The sequence below is a fragment of the Drosophila nasuta genome, chromosome 2R, assembly GCF_023558535.2.
Source record: "Drosophila nasuta strain 15112-1781.00 chromosome 2R, ASM2355853v1, whole genome shotgun sequence".
Lineage (NCBI taxonomy): Eukaryota > Metazoa > Arthropoda > Insecta > Diptera > Drosophilidae > Drosophila > Drosophila nasuta.
This window is the reverse complement of record NC_083456.1, coordinates 28,344,706-28,356,747: the sequence shown is the minus strand read 5'-3', so window position 1 is coordinate 28,356,747 and position 12,042 is coordinate 28,344,706. Positions and strand designations below refer to the sequence as shown.

At 41.8% G+C, this 12,042-nt stretch overlaps 1 protein-coding gene across 6 annotated transcripts in view; it reads right to left on the bottom strand.

Annotated features, from left to right (window-relative positions):
• The window catches only part of LOC132786128 (band 4.1-like protein 4), a 64,958-nt gene extending 53,393 nt beyond the window's left edge, over positions 1 to 11,565 (bottom strand). For 4 of the 6 annotated variants that reach the window (XM_060792551.1, XM_060792556.1, XM_060792557.1 and 1 more), the window contains exon 1: positions 10,353 to 11,565. The gene's annotated coding sequence lies outside the window, so the exon portion shown is untranslated. The remainder of the gene's footprint in view (positions 1 to 10,352) is intronic. The other 2 variants (XM_060792552.1, XM_060792554.1) reach the window with 2 other exon arrangements.
• Positions 11,566 to 12,042: the final 477 nt, after the last annotated feature.

Sequence of the window (12,042 nt, the reverse complement as noted above, 5' to 3'; positions counted from 1 at the left end):
GTGCAAGTACAAGCTACAAATTACAGTTATTGCATTCGATGCACATGCATTTGACACTTTTTTCACTCATACTTTTACGGCCGGAACTGGAAAATGCTAAAAAACACGTCTCAAAAGGCGCAACAAAAGCCAGTCAGTTGCTATTAGCTGCTATTTCAACGTACTTTTTGTTTTATTGTTGTTATTGTTGATTTTTCTCCGCGCACTCTTTGTTTTTGCTGCTGGCAGTTTTTCACGCTGTTAAGTCATTCTTGAGATGCTCGATTGCTGATTTCGCACTCTTGAAGCAGGAGCTGCTGCTCGCTTCGACTGCCAATTGATTGCTTGAGTCATACTTGAGCCAAACACCAACGGGTTTAAGTTGGAGCAACACAACAGCAGCCACAGCCAAAGCAATGGCAACAAACATTTATATGGCATTTTGAGTGCTCAGTCGCCAAACCGGGGCATTCAGCCCCTGTCACGTCTCTACCCCCTCGCAGTTCAATGTGGCTTTGGCAGCGCCAACAAATTGCCACTCCAAAGGTGTTGCTGCCGCCTGTCGCATGTTGTCGTTGTCAGCGTCGCCTTTGGGCATGCTGTTGTTGCCCGTTTTTTTTTCGTTTTAGTTTGGTTTGGTTTTATCGCTGACACAACAATGGGGTAGCTTTTTGGCAGGCAACATGATATTTGGTACTATAGTCGTATACGTAATATTTGATTTGCAATTTCTATTATATAGCTCGCAGTGCTCTCGATTGGCAATTTACAATTTTGCAGCTTGCGCTTCGAGTTGATTGAACTGTCAATAGCCAGCGGATATTTAGACAATAATTGTGCTTATTTCGTTTTGCATTCGCTGCATTTATGAAAGCCCAAACTCCAACTCCAACTCGAGGCGCCACTTTGCCTAATTAAATTGCAAACTGCGCCTCGTGCCACACTCACACACTCACACAGAAAATTTACGGTCTGCTTATAAATATTTTATATGATTTGGCTCAGTTAATGGCTGGAGTCATAGTCTTCGTCGTCGTCGTTGTCGTCAGGTTAATGACATTTAATTGGCCTGCACTCGATATCGAAGAGAGGGAGAGGAAGAGGGAGGCGGGAGGCGGGCATTGAACGGAAATTGACCAATTGACATACATTTTTAAAGAGCCATACTACAAGCCGATCCCGTAATTGGCCGCAATTTATGTGTCGCTCCACCCCACCTAAACTCCGACCCCCCAACTCGAAACCGAGTCTCAGTCTTCAGTTTGCAATTTGCCTTTAGTGGCTCTCAGCTATTGCCTTTGTCCTGGCCTCACTTACATTTGCAGCTTATTAAATATTTATTCTCGGGGACTCTCATCTCGTCTCCCGCGTTGTGGGCGTGGGCGTGGCGGGCGCCCAGCTATTTAATATTATTCTATTGGCACAAAGGCCGTGGATAATAATAAAAAAAAAAGAATAACTTCACGTTTCTTCAGACACAGCAAAACTATAATAAAAAAAAATGTTGTGCTACGACAAAGGCAAACAAAGAGCAAAACAAACAAAATCATAAAATAAGAAAAAAATGCCGCACTTTTCATAAGCGCTGCGAAAGATTTTGCAATTTATTTCGCTTGAGTCATGCCACGCAATTGTCTGAGCAAAAGCAAAGCTAAAGTTGCACAAAAAAGCAACGAAAAAAAGGTTTTATTACTTCAATCTAACGGCAACCCGCACCGAAAAACGACAAGACAAAACTCACTTTTGACTTTAACGGAGCTCACAGCGATGTCTGAGATCCCCAACACAACCTCAAACCCGAACTCGAACCCGAACCCAAACTCAAACTCAAAAAAACTGGAACCCAAACGCCGCTGGTGTCAAGGTTAAGCGTTTGCCGGCACGAGCGTAACCAAAAATTCAGGTCAGTTGCGGCTTTACTCTGATTCCCCCTCGCTCCCTTGCTCCCTCGCATCGCGATTCTTATTCTTTGTAGCTTGACAAATGTGTTATCATAAATTTGCAAATGAATTTTTCGTGGTCAAAACTAACTGCGCGATTTATATTCATTAGCAAATGAATAGTTTGCAGTGCTTACAGCTCGCATCATAGAAATTATTATTAGGTATCTTCAACAACTTTCTGTTTGCGGCATGCAGTTTCGCTCCTTAAGCAACACTTCGATTCAGGTAGATACGAGTAAAAAAAAAAAACGCTTGGGAAATTATGAGAAGATGTACGAGCTTGGTGAGATCATTGATGAGTTGTTTCTTTTAGCTGGGAACTTGACTTTGTAACAGTCGAGTGGAAATTTAATGGCTGACTAGTTTTATGAGAAATATTTATCAAAATTAATTAGCGATTAATATGGTCTTAAGTAGAAAGCTATGATTTTTAATATACTTTAATTTTATTTATGGAATCTTGTCTGAAGAAAACAATTTATTAAGTGATGAAATCTTGCAATAATAATTTGCTGCAATTTTTGTTTTAAATGTTATTTGATATTTATGTATATGATGTATTTATTAACTATTAACTTCTCTATTATAATTAGTTAGATTATGATTTTCTATTAATAAAAACACTATAGGTTGAGTTTGTATATTTAAATTTGTATTTCAAATTAGACTCTCAACAAAATGCATAGCCTGCCACACAGCCAGAATTGTTAATAGATAAAAACAGTGTGCCCATATATTAAAATTTGGGATTCTTTTATCACGATGATATATCGATTGTATTCGAGAACTGATATCGCTACAGTGATGGTAGATTTGTCAAAATTTCGAGAAGTACATTTTGGACTGCATCTTTTGAGAGTATGTCCGATTCGGTGTATCAAGAATTATGTGCTATATTATTTTTTTTAATAAGAGAGAGAGTTAATATCGTATGTTAACATACTATATTATACATATATTTAATAGTCACGATTGATTTATGAAATTTTGTAACATAAATCTGAAACCACAGTTTTTAAGTGTATTCGTGAGTCAAGAACTCTGTGCTACGTTAATTTTATATATACATATATATAATAATAATCTACCTAAGAGCTGTGATACCGTATGATATATTTGGCAGTCACAAATGATTTATGAAACTTGTACATTTTTTAGTGTATGCCTTATTCGGTGAGTCAAGAACTCTGTGCTCTGTTTTCATAAGAGCTCGTATATGTTTCACAGCAATTATGGACACCGAGCGAGCTGTTGATTGTGGGTGGGCAATTGCAATTAATCAAATCTGGTGCGCAGATAACTGGCCAACAGGCAACTTTATATGCCTGCCGATGCTGGGGACTCTGACTTGATTTTGATGTGCTGTCAATGTTTACTTTGCTCTGACCTCGCCAAGTCACATCATTAATCATAAGGCGCGACTCGAATTTAACTCAACTCAACTTCGAGTTGTTCTTGGCCAGTTTACGAGTCGTCGTAAGCCTTGTTGCTAATTAATTTTTCAACAAAACTTGATGGCCAGATAGCCCGAGTTACTACATTTTGGCACTCTGCAAATTAGCAGCTTTACACTTTTAATTTCTCGTCGCTCTTTTTTGGCTGCCGCAAGCGAAAGTGCCAAACACGAAAATAAATTTCAGTTTCTTTTTTGTTTCCCAGCCAGAGATTAACCACAGCTCAACACGAGATTTCAAGCAGCAAAAATACTTAATGAGTTTTTGAGTAGCTGAGAAATTATTGATTAGTCCACATGTATTTCTTTTTCTGCTTTTTTTTTGTGTCTCTCATCTTTTGAGCAACTTTAAGCCAAATTGCGGGTAAAGTTTGATAGCTATTTGTGGGTTAGTGTGTTGCCGCAATGAGGTCGAGCTGTAACTATATCAAAAGACTTTCCGCAAGTCATAAGCTGCAGCCAGATTTATGCCAAGCCATTTAACATTTGACTTGAACATAGTTCGAAGCACTTTTTTCGTGTGTTCGAACGAATTTACGATCGCAGCACTTGCAGCAACAACAGAAAAAGCAGCAGATGATCATAAAATGTGTAGGAAAAACATCAGTGTATAAAAATAACGCACAAGACTTTTCCATTTACATAGTTAAAAGTCAATGCCGCATAATTTAACAGGAAATCATTAAGCGTGCCGCCGACGATGCATTTAAAAATAATTCACGCCCGATTCCGATTCCGAAATTCTCTCTCGATCTGAACAGACATCGTGGCAGTGTCTAGAATTAGAATTAGAACTGTAAACAACATGTGTATGTATGTGAGTGTGTGTGTGTTGACTAATTGATTGACTTGCTGCAGTTGACTTGATGGTGGTCTGCTTTCCTCCTCCTCCCCTTCTTCACATTTCTCAGCATTGCAACTGCATCAAAATTATGGCGTTGGCATTCAATTCATCGCTGAGCTCGCTTGATGGATTGCCAGACACATTTTTAGCTGCTGCAACTCGCAGACAGCGAACAGAAAGAAGTAGTTGGCTTTTAGTCAGAGTCAGTTTAGTTAGTTAGTTAGTTGGATAGTTGATTAGCTGTCGCTTTGATCGGCGTGTATGCGGAAGAATGCAATTAGTTAGACGCGTTTTTACGTTTAATGATGTGCCGCTTCATTGGTCAGTTATTAAATCAATTTTTCCAACAGTCGCTCACACAATTTATTGCTTAACGGCGTTTGCCTTGGCCATATTTATTGGCTTTTGCATAGAGCCAAGTCAAGCATTGTGCTAACTGCATTTACCTCGCACTCTCCTCTCCTCTCTCTCTCTCTTTTGCCAATTACAGTTAACACAAACAATGGCGCATAAAGCATTCTAGCACCCAGAGACATGAGACTGAACCAGAGACTGAGAAGCAGACATGAATGGTTTTCTGGGTTCTAGAGTTCTTGGTCAACAGCAACTTTCCAATTGGCAATAAAGCATGCGAAACCAATGGTAATACTTTTCTTTTGTTACGTTTCGTTTCGTTACGTTTCTTTTGTGTTTTTCTTGCTCGTTGTTTTTTGTGTCTCTTCTTGTGTTTTTTTGAGCGCACCCGAGTTGACCACAAAATGTTGATTACCGCGCTCAGCTACACACACACAAACACACATAGATATGTTCGAGGGGGTTACAATGGCATTTTCACGCGCCCTCCACTTAGATGGCTGAAGTAGCCACAAAGGCGCAGAGGCGTTGTAAATGCCCAAAAAAGGTTGCAGCCAACACACAAAATAGAACAGCAGCAGCCAAAGCAGCAAGAATGAAGTCAAGCAGAGAACGGAGAAAGAAAGACAGACGGACAGACAGAAAAAAAAGGGGGAGGCATAAGAGAGTTTTGTGCCTGTGCCTAACGGTAATTCAAGTTAACGAGCTAACGTAAATTAAGATCGCTTGTTCTTTGCAGAAGACACAGCCAAAGCAGCAGCAACAACAGCAGCCAAAGCAGCAACAACGGCAGCCAAAGGTAGCAAGTTGTGCTTGCAACCAAAAACAAAATGAAGCAAGCAGCCCAAAAACCAAATGTGTTTAGGCTTTGCTACACCCCGTTGTAAACAAAAGAATGGACCAGCTTGAACTACAGACAACAACAACAACAAAAAAAAACGTATCGAATGCGCGTTTTATTTTTGGAAGTTGCCCAAAAAAGGCCAGACAACAACAACATTGCAGCAGCAACAGCAGCCTTAGCAGCGGAAAATTGACTGGCAGGCAGACAGACTGCAGTCAACGCCAACGCATAAAGAGTGCACAGCACATGAAAGACAACGTGCAACATGCACCGTGCAACTGCAACACACAAGTGCCCCAAGCTCATCAGACTGTCTGCTGTCCATCACACACACTCACACACACATTTGCATGTGGGCAGTGGGTCAGCTTCAGCTTTGAATTTGTTAGCTACAGCTTTGAAAGTTGACTTCCCATCACTTTGCTCGATAAATGTGAGTTTCTTTTATCTTAATGCTGCGTCGTTTTCTGCTTAATCGCAGCCAACTCTTTCCCACTCGCTATCTCACAATCTCTCTCCTCCATCTATTTCGATTTCTTGTTTGCCCCTTTCACTTGCCACAGCCACACGAAATTCTTTTGGGCTCCCTTCTGCATAATGATCGACTGTCTGCTGCAAGTTCTTTCGCTGGAAGAAGAACACAAATCGATTTTTACTCAGTTGCGAGTTCTTTCCATAGATTGTTCATGCAGCACATTTTGTGTTTTATGACTCTGCGCTGTTGTTGTTCTCAAAAGCCGTAAAACTTCACAAAACAACAAAAAAAAAGAATAGTGTATTACTCGTAGATACATTTCGATGTTGCCCCACCCAGTTGTTGTTGTTGTTGTCCAAGCGAACGTCATCATTCGAGCATTGTCATCGTCATTGTGTTGTTGAGTTTTGCGTGCTTTCAATAGTTGCTGCCACTGCCGCAGCTGATCGCGTGCAACATGCCTCTTGTTCTAGTTGTTGTCATAAAATGTTGGCACTTTATGACTTACTTTGAAAATTCAACCTCAACTCTGCGCTGCGCTGCGCTGCGGAAATAGACTTAATGATCAATTAGTTTAGAACGTTGACGTGCCACTTCGATGGCAGATGGCGGGGAGAGGGCAGTAAAGACCGTTAGCTTCCGACTGGGCGCGGCATTCTGGAGGGCAGTTGCTCCCCCCAACCCAATACAAATTGAAGCAACGCCCCGAATGGCATCAAATGAGCAACTTGCAATGCGGCGCAATTAACTAAACTCTAATTGGAGACGTTGCCTGGGCATAAAGTGTGTATTTTAAGACCATTACCGATGGCTTCCTGTCGCACTGTGTGTGTGTGTGTGTGTGTCTGAGTATGTCTTGCTTACATAAGAGCTGACTTCGATATGCTGGCTGCTGGCTGCTGGATGGATGATGCATCCCAGAAGTTGCCGTATGATTGCGCAAATGCGACACAAAAGCAAAAGCAACTGCAACTGCGACTGAGAAGGCGACAGCGAATTGCAGCAGCAGCTGCTTTAATTGGAAATTGTTGCGGGGTTTGGTAAAAGTAGCAGCAGCAAAAGTAATAGCAACAACAACAGCAGCAGCAGAGACACAAGCAACAGCAGCAGCAGCAACAAGGGAGCAACAAGCGAGACGGCAACAAGAAGCAACAGCAATAGAAGATGCAATAGCAGCAGCAAGTAACAACAACAGCAACTGAAGCAGCAGTAATAGCAACAACAACAACAGCAACTTGAGCAGCAATCTCAGCAGCAGCCTCAGCAATAACAAGAGCAACAACAGTAGAAGTCTCGCCAACAACAACATCGGCATTAGCAGCCTTAGCTACAACAGTAACTGAAGCGGCAGTCTCAGCAACAACAGCAGCAGCAACAACAAGAGCAACAGCAGCAGCAACACCAGCAGAAGATTCGTCAACAACAACAGCAACAACCTCAACAACAACAGCAACTAAAGCAGCAGTAATTGCAACAACAACAACAGCAGCAACAACAACAGTAACCTCAGCAACAACAAGAGCAACATCAGCAGCAGGCTTAGCAACAACAACAGCAACAACCGTAGCACCAACAGCAGCAGTCGCAGCAGCAGCAGCAACAACAGCTGGGACTGCAGCAGCAACAACAGTTGCCGCTGTTGCATCAGCAGCAGCATGCACAGAGCAGAGACAGCGACAGCGACTGACAGACAGTCAGATAGAGAGACGGACGGACAGACAGACAGACATTCAGAGCAACATCGTCAAGTGTTCTAGTTACGTGGCTGTCGTTGCTTTCAATCTTTTGGCGCGTTGCTGGCAATTGCATCACGCAAAGGCGATGACGACAACGACAACAACGATGACGATGACGACGATGGCAACGGGTTTGGCTTCAGCTTCAGTTTGAGATTTAGTTTTAGCTGCTGCTTTGGCTTTCCTTGGCTACTTTCTAAAGCGAAGCTGCGTTCAACTGGCTGCCTTCTTGGCATCCCAGCTGAAGCAGAAGCAACAACAACAATAACAACAGCAACAGCAACAGCATCGACATCTCTTGGTTCACTTGGTTAGTTGTGCGCCTCTTTTTTTTGTGTTTTGTATTTTTTTGTTTAGCGCCCAGGTAACTGTTTCAACTACAACTGGGAAACTGGTGCAAGCATTGGCAGTTACTGCAACTGCCACACTGCCTGCTGCCACTCGCTGCCTTCTTGCCTCTCTCTTCCCTGCAGCATTTTGTTCTCTTCTCTGTTCTGTGTCTTGTGTTTTTTTTTCTATTTTTTACTGCTGCAAGTTTGCAGTTAGTTTTACTGTTGTTGCCAGTCTTCGCCTAGTCTCTCGCTCCTCTCTCTCTCTCTCTCTGATTTTCTTCTCGTTGTATGACATTAATGTTTTTTTGCTGCCGTTGTTGCTCCTGCTGCTGCTGTTGCTGCTGCTGTTGTTGCGTCAAATTGGAAATTAACGTGCAACTAGGCTAGGACCTGCAACAACAACAACTACTCGCATGACCCTTTGTTCTTAAAGTTTTTACCCTGGTTTCGAACTTTTTTTCTCTCTCTGCGTTGCGTTGTTACAGAAATTAATTAAGTGCCCTGACTCTGGATTTATAGAGCTTGTTGTCAAAGTTGTTTCGCAATAAAAATCGAACAGTAAAAAAAAGCAAGAGAGCAACAAAAAATAATGTTTTCTATAAAGAAATAAGGTCGTAAAGTTTGTTTTGGATTAGCACACAAAATGCTCGTATGTTTTACAAGTTTGAGCACAGTTTAAGATGCTAATTAAAAATGCCCAAAAAGAGCGACAAAAGGAGACATAAAGTTTTGAATTGTTTTGTTGACAAATTCAACAATAAAATTGGCCATCAATTTTAGTGCGAGAACTTTTGATCTAGTTTCTGCCTCACAATTAAATGCAAAGCAAAGCGTTTTGTCATTAATCAAACACAATTTAACGTCTGGCATTGATAACTTCTTTTTGTCAACAAACATTTTCGTGGGGGGTAATTTGATTGTCAGGGGGCAATCCTTTAGGCTGTTGCCCTCCTGCTGACAGCTTTGCTTGATGGATGCGACCAAACCAAAATCCAGCCAAAAGCCACCGCGAGACAGCTTAAGCGTTTACGCTTAGAGCTTAAATACGGAGGTGTTGAGGGAGGAGTGGAAGGGGGAGTGTACACAGTCTTTATCAGCAATCTGTCAGTGTGGCAACAAAGCGGCAACATCATCATCAGCAACAGCAGCAACAGCTACAGTTGAAGAAGTCGCGGCAGCATCAAAGCAACTTTGTTCCCTTCAAGACCTTTTGAACCCCTCTCGCCCCCTCTCGCTTGTGGTTTTGCGTTTGACGTTGAATTTACAAATTACAACTAATTAAAAGTTGATGAGTCTGCGTGAGTGAAATCAAGCGCAGACCATTCGAGTTCGAGAGCTGATAAGCAAATGAGGAAATTGCTGCTGCTGGCCAAGCGAAAAATTCAATGGAAAAATGTTTCATGTCTCTTATGTCTTGGTTTTCCTCTTCAATTTTTCCCTAACGTTACGTTACATCGTCTTCTGCAAGTCATTGCCGCTGAGCTGCTGCTGTCTCTGCAAGATGATGCTTATCTTAAAGATGGTCTAGAGAGAGACTTGGGAATGGTTCAAGGAATGAGATACTTGGGATGGACTTCAGCACTGAGGGACACATCCGCTGTTGGGCGGCAGCAGCGAGGTGCAGCCAGCGATAAATGTGACAAAGTTGCACTATAAAAATGCTAAATAAATGTGCGACGAAAAAAAATTGCTGAGTAAAGTTTTTTTTCAGTCAGTGTGTGGGAAAGGCAAATAAAATTATTACGACAACGATGATGACGACCAACAACAACAACTACGATAGCCAATTGACTTGTTTATCACATAAAAAAAGAAAGAGAAGAAAAAATTGTCGAGACAATTATGTTATCGTTGTTGTTGCTGTTGCTACCACAGCCTTGACTTGCTGCTGCTTCATAATTAAATATTGTCAACATATAAGCGAAGCTGCTGCTGCTGGCTGCTGTTGGCTGCAGTTTGATGAGCTCGATTTGCGGTTGACAGCAGGAAGTGCGAAAACTATTAGTGGCACTTATTTATTCATTAGAGGCAGTTAGAGACACCCAGCCAAAGCACTAATGGAACACACACACACATACACACACGTAAGATACACGTTGCAGAGTCATTTGCCAGTTGCTCCAATTAGCTGCAGCCTTGACAACAACAACTTTGAGAGGTTTGAGATTGCTGCTGAATCAGGATGTTGCCTCGAAGCTCTGCTTCTGCTTCTTCTGCTATTTGCATAATGTCAATGACGTGCAGAGGGACTCAACTCCAACTCAACTGCAACTGCAACTCGTGATGTTGCCTGCCTAATGAGTGTACTCATCATATACAATGTCATTGCACTCGTCTTATTATTCTTTCGCAGAGTTCAATGTGCGTATACGTAATATGTCTCACTGCTTACCTCTTTAATAGTAATTGTTATTGTTGTTCTTGTTTTTCGCTTGATATTCACTGGATCGCGTTCTTCTGTTGTTGTTGTTGGTTTTTATCGGTATTCACAAATCAGAGGCAGATATGATATTATATTGTATGATGATATTAAGCGAGGCAAAGGCAAAAAAGGCAAAAGCTCGATTTGGTTTTACTTTTGGTGTTGTTGCTTCGGCTTTTGGGCAACTTTGCGCCGCATGGGACCGATTTCTGTAGAATGAACACGATTCACTTATAACACACAGACACAGATACACTCACACATATATATGCACACACAAACACACACACAGCTACACTTCCGCACAATAATAAAAGCGTAAATGCTTATTTATTTGCAAGTCGTTCACAAAATGCGCTTGTATAATTTATGAAGGCAAAGCACACGACGTCGACGACGACGACATAGAGTTGGAACTGGGAACAACCAGGGATGGGCACAACAGGGGCGGCACAACTGAGCACAACGCGAACTCGATAAACATTTTGAAATGCGAATGCGAATGTGAATTGAACTTGTTTAATATGATTCGCCCCCAACAGTCTGTTGTGCGTGTGTGCGTGTGTATTTCTATGTGTGTTTGTTGTTGTTGTTGTTGACTTGACTTGACTCAACTCGACTCGAGGGTTATTAGAATAAAGCGCCTGCAGGGACCGCTATAAAATCCACGTCCAAAAGGTCCGAGAAAAGCGAAAGCGTCACAACGCGGCAATAACATAAAAATGAATAGCAAGCACACAAAAAATTTGATTGCAATTCTCTGCTCTTTTTTTTCTCTTACTTTTCTTTTTTATTTTTTTTGGTATTTGATTTGGAGTTTAGATTTTAGATTTCGTTGAAGTGGGTTTATTTTTTTTTTGTGTGTCGTTAAGACGCGCTTGTTGATAGACTGACCGAGTCGGTGTCCGGCAACTGTGTGAGTTCAGTCCATCAATCAAAGCCGAACTGCTGCCGAATGCAATTTGCCGAGAAAATCGCTGAGGTTGCAACTTGGGCAACCGATCAGCTCAACGAACGACAACGGCAAAAAACTTTACCGAAAACCGACAGCGACAACGATACCGAGAAATCGAAATCGAACCGATACGAAGCGAAACGTCGCGCGATGCTTTTGCTCTCAAGCCCACAAAAATCCACTTGAATCAAATGCAAATGTATGCGTCCGTCCACGTCTGTACGCCACGACGATTCATCAGCAACTGTTCGTGGGGCTGCAGTTGAAGTCGCGCCAGAGACAGAGCTCCACACTCTGTGTGTGCGTGTGTGGAACGCATGTGGATGGTGTTGGCGGCGAACGGCAAGCGAGTTTTTGGCGCCAGCTCTGGAGACTTTCACAATGCCGGCTGTCTGCTGTTTTGTGAGAGCGCTCAACTGAGAGCTGGAGAGAACGAGAGAGCAGCAAGCATTAGCACGTGCAGTCGAAAGCCGGTCTTCGAACAGACAAGTCGATGCATGCTGAGCTGACAAATGAAGCATCTTATTGGAGAAGCCTAGATAAAGATATTTAGTAATTGTTAATTAAATTGTAATGATACAAAAATTGACTTATTAGTGTACTCTATTTTATTTTATAGTCGTGATATTTTATATATTTTTCGCATAAGTTACCCTATCAAATAATATTTTAATTAGACAACTATTAATTTAGATTGTTTCATTA